The sequence below is a fragment of the Nicotiana tabacum genome, chromosome 22 (assembly GCF_000715075.1).
Source record: "Nicotiana tabacum cultivar K326 chromosome 22, ASM71507v2, whole genome shotgun sequence".
NCBI classification, from domain to species: domain Eukaryota; kingdom Viridiplantae; phylum Streptophyta; class Magnoliopsida; order Solanales; family Solanaceae; genus Nicotiana; species Nicotiana tabacum.
In genome coordinates, this window is record NC_134101.1 from 1703526 (window position 1) to 1720042 (window position 16517).

The following is a 16517-nucleotide window of genomic DNA, read 5'->3' on the forward strand; positions in this document are numbered from 1 at the left end:
AGTGCAACGCGCGCTTTCGGACCTAAAGGCTTCATGTTGAAGAATCCATCCCCTTTTCTGTTCGAACACCTGCAAGGGTTAGTTTCGAAATACAAATGAACATGGGAGGGTCGTACCTTAACAGTCGTATCATTTTAAGTGCGATACATTCCAATTGCTCGATAGTTGTACGCCGTTTATCATACCGAGCTTGTACGATCCTTTTCCGACGATTTCGAGAACCTGATACCGTCCTTCCTAGTTTGGACCCAATTTCCCTTCATTCGAATTTTATATGTTGAGGGTGGCCTTTCTTAGCACCAAGTCCCTGATGTTAAAATATTGAAGATTGGTTCTTCGATTGTAGTACCTTTTGATCCGCTATTTTTAGGCGGCCAATCGGACGAGAGAGGTTTCTCATCTTTCATCCAATAATTATAGGCTTGTATTTATGGTCTCGTTATTCAATTCTTCTGTCGTATATCAAAACCTGATGCTAGGTTCTCCGACTTCGATCGGGATCAGAGCTTCGAGGCCATAAACTAAAGAGAATGGTATTGCTCCGGTACTAGATTTCGATGTTGTGCAGTATGCCTATAGTACCTTGGGTAATATTTCTCTCTATTTTCCTTTGGCATCGGTCAGTCTCTTCTTAAGATTTTGGATGATGATTTTGTTGGTCGATTCGGCTTGTCCGTTCCCGCTAGGATGATAAGGCGTCGATAGGATCCTTTTGATCTTCGAGAAATTTAGTTACTTTGCTGCCGACGAATTATTTCCCATTATCACACACAATTTCGGATGGCATCCCGAATCGACATATGATGTGGTCCCAAAGGAAGTCTATCACTTCCTTTTCTCTGACTTTCTCGAAAGCCTGTGCTTCAACCTATTTAGAGAAATTATCAGTCATAAACAAAATAAACTGAGCCTTACCTGGGGTCGACGGGAGGGGGCCAACGATGTCCATTCTCCATTTCATGAAAGGCCATGAAGATAGGACCAAGTGGAGAAGTTCCCCGGGTTGATGAATCATGGGCGCATGCCTTTGGCATTTGTCGCATTTTAGAATGAAATCCCTTGCATCCTTGTCCATATCGGTCTAATAATATCTTACTCTAATTACTTTGTGGACCAACGAATCGGCACCAGAATGATTTCCACAAGTGCCCTCGTGAATATCACGTAAGATGTAATCGGTATCTCCAAGTCCCAAACATATTGCCAGTGGTCCATCGAACATTTTCCTAAATAGAGTTCCGTCTTCAGACAAGGTGAACTGTGTTGCCTTTGCGCGCAGAGCCCTCGATTCCTTTGGATTTGATGGAAACTTTCCATTCTTGAAGTACTCTATGTATTTGTTTCTCCAATCCGAAGTTTCTTACATCTCGCGTCTTCGTACGTTAAAGTTTCGTCTTCAGTTAATCGACGTAGACTCGGGAATGAGATTATCTTGAGGTTAACGTATTTATGCTATTTATAACAAGCGATAAGTAAGTTCCATGAAGGGTAAAGGCTACACGAATTAAAGGAAATGAGTTTCGATTGAAGATTGTCGATTTGGGATAAAATACGGTGCGAGCTATAATACCTGATATTTATGGACTCGTACCATACAAGGTACCATATGACCGTGATAGTATGATGTATAAAGTATATTAAAAATGAGTAGTATTTTAAGTAATTTGAGATAATTCTTAATTATGTGGGTGATTGGTTAATTATCGGATAACGAGATATTACCAAATTAATTAATAAATTAGTGAATAAAGATTAAAATCCCCACCCCACCCCCACGTGGCAGCAAGCCACTTCCTAAAGACATAACTCTTAGTCATTGTTGATTAGGTGGCAAACAAATGTGTTAGTTACAAAGACACTTCATCTCTAACATCTTTAATACAAAATACCTTACAATCAGATGCTAACTTCATTCTAACATTTTGAATACAAAGACACTACAATCAGATGCTAATTTCATTTCTAATATTTTGAATACAAAGACTACAATCAGACGTTATCAATTCCTACAAGTTTTCAACAAAACTTCTTGCAACCAAATAATTCCAACGAGAATTATTAGCACCTTAGCAACATAAAATTTTGCAGTTCTAAAGGAGTACGATTTTCAAGAACATCATACGGATTTTTCCCTACTCTAGGTATGTTAATGTCACCCCTTCTTTCTTTTTGGTATGATCCAAATTATACAAAAAGAAACGAGCAAACACACAGTTTTCATAAATGACTCCCTTCATAGAAATACTAGGGGTCTCTATGTTCTTGATTCTCCATGTGACATATTATTATATCTTCTGTTCATGGGTCTCAGAATGATACGCAGTTGATAAAGTTTATCCGAAAGGAATATTGAGAACATATTTTCATGCATTTCATTCATTTATACATGTACATTGACCCATGACCAGATGGCGTTATATACGCGTATTTATATGTATACATATGTATATGGGATATAGGAAAAGGTTACGGCGTCATATACACACCACCACCTGATCAGTTGGCATATGTTGATGATTTTTCCCACTGTGGCTGAGATGATATGATGGGATGCCCTCAGAGGCTTGATGATGTTATGTATACCTATACCCATGCATGACACGATATTTGTACGCACGTGCATGACATTATAAATGTTTCAGGATTTACAACTTATTTAGACTTACAGGCGGAATTCTTTATTCCGTGTTTCATATATGTCTTATATGTATTGATTTTCATGCCTTATATACTCAGTATATTATTCGTACTGACGCCCTATTTCCCGGGGCCTGCGTTTCATGCCCGCATGTGCTGGTAGGCAAGCAGACGGTCCCCCTTCTTAGGATCCTTGATCAGCGAGAGTTGGCGTGCTCCACCTGATCCAGAGCTGCTTTTGATTTTGGTACGATATGCTTGTATACATGTATGGGTATGACGTGGCCTAATCCCGTCCTTGTACAATTGTATATTCTATTAGAGGTCTGTCGACAGTATGTATAGTTGGATAGTATGTGGCCTTGCCGGCTTCCAGGTTTGGATATGTAGTTATCTATAGTAGCCTTGTCGGCTAGCCACACGTGTTCCGCACGTATATGTACATATGCCTTTTGGGCAGGTTTCCTTCATGTATGTTATTCTCGTAATTCAGCAGATGTTATTCAGGTTTATATCTTAGACGAATGCTTATGGGTGTTCGACAGGTAGGACTCGGGCACCCATGGCGGCCCATCAGTTTGGGTCGTGACAAAAGTGGTATCAGAGCAGTTCTGTCCTAGGGTTGTCTACAGACCGTGTCTAGTAGAGTCTTGTTTATTGGTGCGTTGTGCACCATACTTATAGACATGAGGCTACAAGACATATAGGATGTTATCCTCTCTTTTTATCTTTAGATCGTATGATATAAGAATTCATGTTCCTAACGATATGTTACATTTTCAGCGATGCCTCCGAAGACTACTGCCGCCCCGAAGGGAAAGTCTGTGCTCGGGGAGAGTCTCATAGTGAGATTCCATCTCATACTTCACATATCCCGCCCTCTCAAGAAGGGCTCCGAGGAGCACCAGCTCCAGCGCCTGCCCATGTACATTCAGCCCCTCAGCCAGATGCACCAGGTTAGGAGATAAGAGATGTTATTCAGTTGTTAACTCGATTAGTAGCCGCACAGTCTCGGCATCAGGAAGTAGGTATTGGTCATACAGATAGGTCCGTTAGTGCGAGGGTTCATGATTTCATTAATTTGGACCCTCCGGTATTCACTGGGGCAGATCCAAATAAGGACCCTCAGGTATTTATCGATAGAATGCAGAGGAATTTGAGGGTAATGAAGGCCACTGCGACTGAGTCAGTTGAGCTAGCTTCCTATAGACTCCAAGACGTTGCTGTTAATTGGTACGAGTCTTAGGAATTGTACAGATGTGAGGATGCCCCTCCAGAGGTATGGCATGAGTTTATAGAAGCTTTTCTTCATAATTATCTGCCACCAGAGCTTAGACGGGCCAGAGTTGATAGGTTCTTGTCCCTTCGGCAGGGTAACATGAGTGTTGGGGAGTACAGTCTTCAGTTTGATTCATTGGCTAGGTATGCTCCCACTATTGTATCTAAGATGGAGGATCGGGTTCACGGGTTCGTGATGGGGTTAGAGCCGCACTTGCTTAACGATTGTATGTCGGTCTCACTTCAGGAAGACATGAATATTTCTCGCATTCAGGCATACGCTCAGGATTTAGAGGGGTGTAAGTAGAAGAAGAGGGCCGATCGTGAGCATGATAGGGCCCAGAATAAGAGAGCGAGGTCTTCGAGTCCTTCTGGTGAGTTTTGAGGTGGTCAGAGACAACAATACCCGAGGTATCCAGCCCAGCCATCGGCTAGCACGCCCCCTCAGTTTGGCGGTAAGAGATTTGATCGTTCCACATATTGAGGGCCTGGTCAGAATTCTAGGGCCTCAGGTTCTCAGTATAGGGGTGAGTCAAGTTAGATGAGGCCGCCCATGCCACGATGTGCTCAGTGTGGTAAGCAGCATGCCGGGCAGTGCCGTATGGGGTTGGGTGTTTGTTATACTTGTGGTGGATTTCTGCTCCCAAGCTTTCAGCTAGTTCGAGACCTGCAATCATAGCCTCATATTCGATCTCATTGTTAGTTTATTTTGCGGTTCTAATAGACTGTCTAACTACATTACATGTGGGCGATTTTAGTAAGATGCCTAGTCCGGACCCCTTCGCGTTTGAGGCATCATCCGTAAAGAGAGTCTAGACTCCCGAAGAGGCGTCCAATTTTATAAGTAGTTCTTTTTCAATCTCGGGTTCGAAGGCCGACATAAAGTCAACCACGAAGTCCGCTAGGATTTGATATTTGATGGCGGTTCGGGGTCGATACTCAATATCGTACTCGCTGACTGCTATGGACTATTTGGCCAATCGACCCGAAAGCTCGGGTTTGTGTAAAATATTTTGAAGAGGATAAGCTGTTACAACACATATCAGATGACACTGGAAATTTGGTTTTAGTTTCCTGGAGGCCAAGCGCTAATTTTTCTAAGTGTGGATATCTAGTTTCGGCCTCGCCTAAGGTCCAACTGACATAATAAATAGGGAATTGCGTACCTTGTTCTTCTCGAACCAGAACTCAACTTACCGCTATCTCCGAGACATCTAAGTACAGGTAATGCTGATAGTCTACCTTCGGGGTATGAAGCAACGACGGGCTTGATAAATACCGCTTTAGTTCCTCCAAAGCCCGCTGGAATTCCTGAGTCCATGCGAAGTTACTTTTTTTCTTAAGTAGTGAAAAACATCGGTGGCTCTTATCTGAGGACCTCAAAATGAATCGTCCTAGGGCGGGTATCCGTCCCGTTAGCCTCTGCATGACCTTTACATTATCTACTACAGTGATGTCCTCGATAGCTTTAATTTTATCGAGGTTGATCTCGATTCCTCGATTGGACACCTTGAAACCAAGAAACTTGCCCGAGTCGGCCCCAAATGCACATTTTTCGGGGTTGAGCTTCATATTGTACTACCTCAGTATGTCAAAAGTTTCCTGCAAATGCTTTAAATGGTCCTCTGCTTGCAGGGACGTAACTAACATGTCATCAATATAAACTTCTATTGATTTTCCTATTTGTTTTTCGAATATTTGGTTTACTAGGCGTTGATAAGTTGTACCAGCATTTTTAGACCGAATTCCATTACGTTATAACAGTAGGTACTGTACTTAGTGATAAACGAGGTCTTTTCCTAATCCTCCGGGTTCATCTGTATCTGGTTATACTCGGAATAGGCATCGAGAAAGCTGAGAGTCTCGTGGTCGGCCGTGGCATCGATCATGCGATCGATATTAGGCAAACGAAAAGAATCCTTAAGAGATGCTTTGTTCAGGTCTTTGTAATCTATACACATTCTAAGTTTGTTTTCCTTCTTAGGGACTACCACCACATTTGCTAGCCATTCGGGGTATTTTACTTCTCGAACGGATCCTATTTTAAGAAGTTTGGTTACCTAGTCCTTAATGAAGGCATGTTTGACCTCGGACTGGGCCTTCTTTTTTGCTTTATCGGATGAAATTTTGGATCCAAGCTTAGTCTATGAGTGGTTATTTCCAGTGGGATCCATGTCATGTCAAAAATAATTCATATTAGCTATAAGAAATTGAATAAGCTTTTTCCTAAGCTCGGGATCTAACCCCGTGTCCAGGTATACCTTTCGCTCGGGTAGATGTTCGATTAACGTAATTTGTTCCTGTTCTTTGACGGTTGATTTGGTAGCGTCGGAATCATCGGGGACCATGAAAGATCGAGGAATCCCATAATCATCATCTTCGTCAGTCTCCTGCTTCTCTAGTTGGGTCAAAGCTGACGTTTGTGATTGCTATTTGGTGTCATGTTTCTCCTTCGAATTTGATCCCTTTGTCAATAATAATGGTGATATCGGAATTGCTTCATCGACGGCAAACATTTTCTTTATGGCCAGTTGCTCCCCGTAGACCATTTTGATTCCTTCTGGTGTTGGGAATTTTAGAACCTGGTGCATGGTCGAGGGTACTGCTTTCATGTTGTGGATCCATGGCCTCCCGAATAGGGCATTATATCTCATGTCGCCTTCGATCACGTGGAACTTCGTTTCTTGGATGGTCCCGACCACGTTAACTGGCAGAATTATCTCGCCCTTAGTAGTTTCAATTGCCATATTGAATCCGTGTAGTACCAGGATTGCGGGCAAGACCTGGTCCTATAGACCGAGTTGCTCTATGACTCTCGATCAAATAATATTGGCCGAGCTACTTGGATCAATTAACACACGCTTAACTTGAGTTTCATTCATAAGTACAGATATTACCACTGCATCATTATGGGGCTGCGTGATTCCTTCCGTGTCTTCGTCACTAAAGGATAAGGTTCCTTTAGGTATGTAGACCTGACTTTGAGATCGCTTCTCTCTTATGGTCGACATCTTAGTCCGTTTAAGCACTGGCCCTTGGGGGGCATCGATCCCTCCGATGATCATGTGGATGATGTGTTGTGGCTTTTCTTGCTTATTTTGTCTATTGAATTCTCTGTTTTTGAAATGGTTCTTGGCTCGGTCACTTAAAAACTCTCGAAGGTGCCCTTCATTGAATAACTGGGCTACCTTCTCTCTCAACTGCCTGCAATCGTTCGTTCTGTGGCCATGAGTGCCATGATACTTGCACATTTAATCAGGATTTCTCTAGGTTGGATCAGACTGCAGAGGTCAAGGCCGTTTAGTATCTTTGATGTGTCCGATAGCCCATACGATGGCGGATGCATCAATGTTGACATTATATTCAGATTACCGTGGTGCTTCCTTAGGTCCGGTATGCCTGTCGAACCTACTCTTGTACATCATCCCCTGAGACCCTTGGCCTTGATCACTTTTCCTTTCGCCTCGTACGGGGTTGTGTCCCGGCTCGCCACCTCTACGATCTTTGTTATACGGCTGATATCGGTCCCTGTTTGAACTTGGTTCTCGGTCGGTGTCCCTTTTAATAATGGACCCAGAACCCAACTGGTCGTCTTCGACTCTAATCTTCGATTGATATCGATTGTGTACATCGGTCCAGGTAACAGCCGGGTACTCGATCAATTTCTGCTTCAACCATCGTGAAGCCATCGAGCTTCATTCGTTTAGTCCTTGGTTGAAAGCTTGAACGACCCAATCATCCGTGACCGGTGGTATATCCATTCGTTCTATTTGGAAACGAGATACAAACTCTCTTATAATTTTGTTATCTTTTTGCCTTACCTTAAAAAGATCACACTTTCTGGTTTTGACCTTTATGGCTCCGGCATGTGCTTTTACGAAGAAATCTGCAAGCATAGCAAAAGAATCGATAGAGTTAGGCGGTAAATTGTGATACCATATCATTGATCCCTTTGACAGGGTTTCACCGAACTTCTTTAATAATACAGATTCGATCTCGTCATCTTCTAGATCATTCCCTTTGATGGAACATGTGTAAGAGGTGATATATTCGTTGGGTCGGTCGTTCCATTGTATTTAGAAATTTCGGGCATGCGGAACTTCTTGGGGATCGATTTTGGAGCCGCGCTCGAGGGGAAAGGCTTTTATACGAATTTTTTGGAATCCAAGCCCTTCAATATTGGTGGTGACCCCGGGATCTGATCAACCCTGGAGTTATAAGTTTCCATCTTTTGGTCATTTGCTTCAATCCTCCTTTCTCCTGACTCTATTCATTTTGTCAGTTACTCGAGCATCTTAATAATTTCGAGATTAGTCCCCGATTCTTGTTCATTCGACCTTACTACAGTCGGCCCCGTTTTGTGGGTGACTTCTTGGGGTGGACCGGGGTCGAGCCTGCTCGGTGCCTGGGTTTGGCTCTGCAACTGGGCTATCGCTACTTGTTGAGATTGCAACATTTCGAAAATCATACGCAGGTTGATCCCGTCTTCTCCAGCATTTTGTATATTTCGAACTGCAGATCGAGTTCCACAATGAATACTATTTTTTTAGGTCGAAAGTTGGTTCGCCTCAATGGCCACATATGAATTAACGTCAATTAGATCTACGACTCGAGTTCTAACGGGGTCGACGAGTGGCCTTTCATCCCCGAGTGCCAGGTTGTTATTCTCATCTTGAAGGCCAACTTCGTTGTCGATAAGTAGAGCCATTATTTGAGAGTTCGTCGTTTTTAACCTAAAATCGAAGACACTTCCAAGAGCAAGTGTGAAATAGTGTATTTTACAGAGATTCGTACCAAATAACCATTATTATCCTTATCCCCACTGTGGGTGCCAAACCGTTTACCCGAAAAATGGATAGAGTTAAATTTGTACGCAGTTCTAAGAATACGTGGTATAAATTGGTACAAATTGGAAAATATAAATAAGTATATACTGAAATTAGTTATAAAAGAGATGAATGCAAACCAGATGAATTAGTTAGCCTAAGCCTTCAAATTTAATCACCTCCAAATTGGGTGAAGAACGATTGATAGAAGAAACAATATGACCAAAAATACCAAAAACCAAAGAGAAATAGTATTAGCAATGTTCTCTGTATATATTAGAATGAATGTGTGTCTGAATCCGTGAATGAATCAAATTGAGTCCCCTCTATCAATGATAACCTACTCTTAATATAGTGAAGGAATCCTACTTTGGATATAATTAAAAATACATAGTGGGGATCCCATGACAGATTAATTAATTAATTTTTTCTTGATTTCCGCTGAGATCCTCTCCCTAAATGCGGTTATAACGGCTCTTTTGTTCCTTGGCTCGAGCCCGAACTTGGCCACTCTCGATCGTGATCGACCTCTATCTGGGCTCGTTCTCGGTCTTGACCGATTTTGGTCTCGTTTGGTCTCTATTTGTGCTCGATATCGATCTTGGCTGAAACCGACCTTGGTTGGTTTTTAGGGCTCGAACTCAACAACCCGACTTCACATCATAGCTCGATATTACAATGATGAACCTCGGTCCATCATGCCCCAATCTCGATTAGTCACACAAAGGACAAACTCGGTTTTGACCGTATACAGTACTGTTAAGACACCATATAATATTTCAAATGTATATATATACTCTTTAAGCTATTTAAATATTAATAAGGAAAATAACATTACAAGTAAGGTGATTATTTATTTATTCGTTTTTACGTTAAGTTGGACTTTATTTTACTCTACTATTTTTTTTATAAGATTTTAGAGATGGGTATTACAAAAGTTTGATTAATATTAATTTACAATGATAGAAGTAAAAAATTAATTTTAATTTAAGAACATAAGCTTCCCTTGTTTATCAAAAAAAGGACTCTAGTATTATTTTTATAAGATTTTAGAAATAAATATGCTGATGTTAGATAGTACTTTATTACTGAGGAAAGAAATATTAGTTTTAATTAACAATTAAAACTGCAGAAAACTCTATTTTTTGTTTACTATGAAGTTCACGTTTAAGAAGAAAAAATTTGAGAGTACACACGCCTATAAATATAAGCTAGACATGACACTTGTAACTTTCTGAGAAGACGAAAATTAAAGTTTAGGTAACTCCAACTTCAAATAGTTTTTTCCCCATATTTTCTGATGTCTAAACAAAATTAACATTAATTGATCATTCTCCATATACAACTATAGACGAATAATAGCTACCAATAGTATAATCTAACCCTGAGATATTTATATTAAACTCATAAATATTGCTAAATATTCTATTATTTTTTTCTTATTTCTTTTTCTCAGTTTGTATTACCTAACTACAAGTTAAAGAAAATAATAATTTTCTCTATAGGACTTTATTTACTTTCTCCATAGTAAAATAGTTTAAATTGTATTTTTATGTTTTTTCAAATTTTATAAAACAAAAACTATTTATTCATGAATTAGCAAATGTTTTATAATTAAGTAGGCACTTTAGCCAAATAGAATAATTTTACAATATCTATTATACATTCTGATTATATTGTTTTTTTTTTTTGGAAAAATATAGTTCTTTGTTTAACTTATTATTTGTCTCTAGCTAGAAAGTTGTTGTCAATCTTGTTTCTTTACAAAAACAATATACATTATAATACACATATTTTATGTACTTTGGCAGCAGATGCAATTTGTTTCGTCCTAATCGGCAAATTCTATATTTTGCCCTACTATAAATCAAGCAATCGAGTCTTTACTTATTTTGATTTTTTTTAGAGTACTATTGTAACGACTCGATCGGTCATTTTGTATATTACATTCCCGTTCCTCCGTTTACTGCTCAATTTGTGCTTTACAGTTGTTATGTAACTTGTCGGGGTAATTTGTTCGGGTCCAGTGAGGTTTTGGAATGATTTGGAACACTAAGTTCCAAGGTTTAAAGCTTAAGTTAAAATATTTTACCGGATGTTGACTATGTATAAACGATACCAGAATAGAATTTTGATAATTCCAATAGTTCTGTATGGTGATTTTGGATTTAGGAGCATGTCCGAAAAATTATTTGGAAGTCCATAGTTAAATTAGACTCGAATTGGCTAAAATGGAAATTTAAGTTTGGAAGTTTGACAGGGGAGTTGACTTTTTGATATCGGGATCGGAATCCGATTCTGGAAATTGAAATAGGTCCGTTATATCGTTTATAACTTGTGTGCAAAATTTGAGGTCATTCGGACTTGATTTGATAGGTTTCAGCATCGAATGTAGAAGTTGTTAGTTTCATTAAACTTGAATTGGAGTATGATTCGTGGTTTTAATATCATTTGATGTGATTTGAGCTTTTGACTAAGTCTGTATGATATTTTAGGACTTGTTTGTATATTTGGTTGAGGTCTTGGGGCTTCGGGTGAATTTCGGATGGTTAACGGATCAAATTTGGACTTAGAACAATTGAAACTTACTACTGCCTAATGATGTAATCGCACCTGCAGAAATTGGCTCGCAGAAGCGAGCCTGGCATCGCAAAAGCGGACAGAAACTCGCAGAAGCGACACCAAGGTCGCAGATGCAGAGGCAAGGGAAGCTGGGAAAAATCGCAGAAGCAGACGCTTCTTCGCATAAGCAACTCCGCAGAAGCGGTTGGTTTCTCGCACATGCGAGACCGCTGAAGCGGCTAAGTGAGTTGCAGGTGCAGAACCCCTGGACAGTATACATTTCGAAGGGGTTCCGAGTTTTGCCATTTTTGGATATTTTCAACCCGGTTTTGGGGTACTTTTAAGAGGGAATTCATGGGAAAACTTGTGAAAAGTCACTTGTGATCATTGTTATTCAATAATTTTGGATCATCATTGAGTATTCCGACTAGATTACGTATTTTTGAGGTGAAATTAGAGGATTTGGGCCTAGGGATTTCAAAATAAGAATTTAAGATTTAGAGGTCGAGTTGATGTCGGAATTTGGTAAAATTTATATGATTGGACTTGTAGTTGAATGGGCGTTCATATTTTATAACTTTTGTCGGGTTCTGAGACATGGGCCCCACGGGCGATTTTTGAGTGCAATTTCGGATTTTGTTGGAAGATTAGTATTTTTATTTGGAATTAATTTCTATAATTTATATTGACTGGATCAAATTAATTGTGACTAGATTCGAGGCGTTCGTAGGCCGATTCACGAGGCAAAGACATAGCAGAATAAAGAATTACAAGGTTTGAGGTAAGTAACAGTTCTAAATTTGGTTCTAAGGGTATGAAATCTCAGATTTTGTGATATGTGATTGGTTTTGAGGTGACGCACATGCTAGGTGACGGGCGTGTGGGTGTGTGGACGTGCACCGTAGGAATTGCGACTTAATAAATTCCATGGAACTGTGTTGTTGAATAATGTATTGATATTTGTACATTTTCCACGTATTAGAGAAATCAATCTATAAATCATGTTTAAAATATGTGTTTACACTGTAGGGACCCATATAGGTCGTGTACTTATTGAATTATCTGCTAAATTGTTATTTTGAATGTAGTCACAGTTTTACTTGCACATTTTATCTCAGTCTCTGTTATTTATTATTGATGCATTATATCATTTATGTTTGGGTTGCTTATCATGATTTCTGAGCGCCCGAGAGACTAGAGAGGTTGATGACCGAGTGAGGCCGAGGGCCTGATTGTGAGGATATTTATGGGATCGGGTTGTACGCCGTAACATGTTTCATTATTATATGCCATGATTGGCTTGTTATAGCGCTTGGGCTGAAGGAGCCCCTCCGCAGTTTGTACACCCCCCAGTGAGTGCATATACCTACTGTGTGCGAGTGCCGAGTGCTAAGTGACTGAGAGGAATGAGTAACTATGAGGAAATAGTGTTTGTGAGGTTGGAGTGAATGGGAGGACTGAGTAACTGTTTCTCTGAGAGGATGCATTGATTTCATAAATTTTGCATCTCAGTTGTCACATATCACAATTTTGAAAATTTCTAAGAGATATTATCTTTTGTCACATTTAAACTTTATATGAAATTACTGTTTGGGTCTTAAATGTTGAACTTGAAAGCATGCCTACCTTGTTATGTTGGAAATTACTGTAATTGGACTTAGCCGTGAAGCTCGTTACTACTTTCAGTTCTTTATTTAATATTGTTACTTGCTGAGTTAGTTGTACCCATACTACACCCTGCACCTCGTGTGCAGATCCAAGTACTTCCGGACACGGCGGTTGCTAGTTTCTCGGAGTTTTATCGGTTAGAGATTATCAAGGTAGCTGCTTGACGTCCGCAAACCTTGACTCTCTTTCCTTTCAGTTTTTGTAATGTTCTATATTTTTGGACAGTGTTCTTAGCAGTTAGACTTTGTTATCATTTAGATGCTCATGCACTCAGTAACACCGGATTTTGGGAGCGTTTATGTCAGTATTTGTGAGATTTTTATATTGAGTTTAAATATTATGTTTTCAAACTTAAAGGAAAGTGGTTTATCGAGGTTGACGACTTGCCTTGTGTTGAGATAGACGCCATCACGACATACAGATTTTGGGTCGTGACAACAATAAATAAAGAAAATTATAACTGAATTTCCATTAATAATGTCCTTTAAAAATTCATAATTTTCCATCATTTTCTTAGGATGGAACAGTAATTCTTTTGATGATATAATACATACTCCAAAATAAGTGTTAGCTAATGTAATCATATGCATGTGTCATTTGTAATTTACTTTAGTTAAAACTATTTTGAACAAAATAATGTATTCAAGACATTCATTGATGGATCATTAAGTGGTAAAGATAAATTTGATTGATCTTTCAGTTGTATATCTCTCTCACTATTTTCAGCTGAATAGAGAGAGAGGAGAGGCGTGGACACTTTCAGTTGTTATTTTGGAGAAAAAGAGTTTGTGTTTGTTTAATTAATTTAAAAAATACTTTTAAACAATAATTTGTGTTTGGTCAAGCTTTTCAAAAAGTACTTTTATGTGTCAAATTACAAATAAGGACATGAAGAGATTTGCTTAATAGTTAATATTATATAAGTAGATAAATAATTATAAATATTTATTATTAAAGATAATAATTAAGTTTTTTTATTTTATTTAAGTAAAATATAAAAATAAAATTGAAAAGTACTTTATTCTTTCAAGATAATTTAAATATATCAAAAAATCATTCAATAAATATGAAAGTTCATCCCAAAAGTCATTTTATATTATTTAATAGTTTAAATTAAGTAAAGTTATTTTGGTATATATAATTTTTTGCAAAGGGTATTTTTGGTAGGAAGAAAAGCTAAAACTGCTTCTGTTTCTAAAGAGAAGCTATTTTTTTCTACTTCTTCAAAACTACTTCTGCCTCTAGTAAAAAATATTATTTTCCAAAAAATAAGCTTAATCAAATACCTCAAATTGAGCAAAAAAGTTTTTTTTTTAAGGCTATTAGTAGTTGTAGAACTTTTTTGTTAAAAATAGAAAATAGTCAAAATCACTTTAACTCTCTGTGTTTTATGCACCGCGCTAGAAAGGTGTAAAAGCACAGAGGTCAGCAAGGAAAAGTTGGAAGGGGCCCACAATGTCAGTAATAAAATTTAATATCTTAAACAAATGGGTCCACTGTTTCATCTAGATCTTCACACATGTCCCAGGGACAGTAATAAGAAATGATGGACTATACATTTGTGGAGACAAAGCAGGCTTTGAAAATGCCTACAAATTTTCCTTTATTTACCAAATTCTTCGATGGCAACAAACATAATAATACTGAAAAGCAAGGGCAAAACAATCCCGAATATCATTAAGAAATAATATTTTTTATTTATGTGTGTTTGTTTTTTAAATAATGAAAGGTAATACATGAGTAAGAACAGTAAGAACAAATATCATTATGCTAGAGATAGAGGGCGCTAGCCTCTGTACATAAGTATAAGGTCCATCCGTGCATATAATTATTTTTTTATTATCTCTTGCCCGTTTAACTACTCCTCTGAGATATTTTTGATGATGAGTCCTTAAATTATAGTTGGAGCAACCTCAATTACATTACCTAGGCGCCGATCTCTGAAAGCTTCTGGAATATTTAATTTGTATGGCCTCAGTTCTCTTGTAAAAATTCATATTGAAAAGCTTCTGTTAGTTAGTAAGGTCAAATTTAGCCATTTTAAGGTAAATTTGACCCCAACTGTTAGCTAGGAACAAAATAGGACCATTACGCAAATGAAAATGCCCAAACAATTTTCTTTGAATTTCCATAAGTTGGTGGCACAGTAAGGGAAGGTATGTGGCGGCTACAATACGATGGGACCTTTTTGTTTGTGGTTTATTTTGCTTTTGAAATGTTAAACGTGCCCCTAAGCTAATAATTAGATCGCCTAACTTCTTAGAACTTTTGAATCATTGCAACCATTTCCTTTAATTTCCAAATATGATTGGCATACCATATGAACAATGCATTCTGCGGCTTTGTGATTTAGGAAGGCAACTTTTTAACTAATGTTTCATTTTATATCCATCGTTAGTTATTATACTTCTTGATCAGCTCAATTTGGTCGCTCACATAATTAAGCGGCAATTATTTAACTTCAAAATGAAGATAATTTATTGTTTATTTATCTGAACGTACGCCGATTTTGTAGTGAACATATATGGAATGTGGTTGCAACTATGATCGAGTAACCACCGCACTGAATATTTAACTTGGAAGCACTCATTACTTACTCGTAATTAGAGTAATATTCCTGTTTACCACATCAGACTTTAGGGTGAAGGGATACACAACTTTTCTTTGTCATCCATTTTTTTGAAGAGCTTGAAAATATATCTATAGCAGGTTGAATGAGTCCATTACTAAAATGATCTCAAATTATTTGCTAAAGTAATTTTTCTTTCGTTTGTAATAACAAAGTTACTTAATTATGCTTATATCACTCAACTAGATTTTTCAGATTTTTGATACCTATTTTACCCTCTAAATTATCATTTTTTTAACTTTTTAAATATTATAATTTTTTTCTCTTTTTAATCTACATTGTGGACTTACCTATAGAATAAATATATTTTATTGATAAAATAAAAAATAAAAAATTAGGTTTCGGCTCATATAATGATGGAATAATAATATAATTGAGCATAATTTTCAAGAATATATAATGTATATTATAAAAAATACCTTTATTTAAATAATTATTTTTATATTGCGTACATGAAATATATATTTTACAACCTTTATTTTCTTTCATTCTCAATTGTGTAAATAAATTTTTGAATTTTTGTTGTTAATACTAAAGTTATTACGAACAAATCATTCTAATTATCTTTTTTACTATGTTCATTATTTTATTATTCCAGTATTATATATGCTTAAATACTTTTTGTCACACTTCCTTTTTTCCGAGGGGTAGGGGATATGGAGTTTTTCCAATTTAAGTGACATTATTCGAAATGAGATTCTTTATTTATTCAGAGTCGCCACTTGGAATAATTTATGATGTCCCAAGTCGTCGATTTAGTTTAGAATCCAAAATCGAGGAAAATTAACTCTTATTTATGGTCTGCGAACACAGAAGACCGAGTAAGAAATTTTGTTAACCCGAGAGAAGGTGTGAGGCACTCCCGAGTTCCGTGGTTTTAGCACGATCGCTCAACTATTAATAATTGGCCTAGTTAT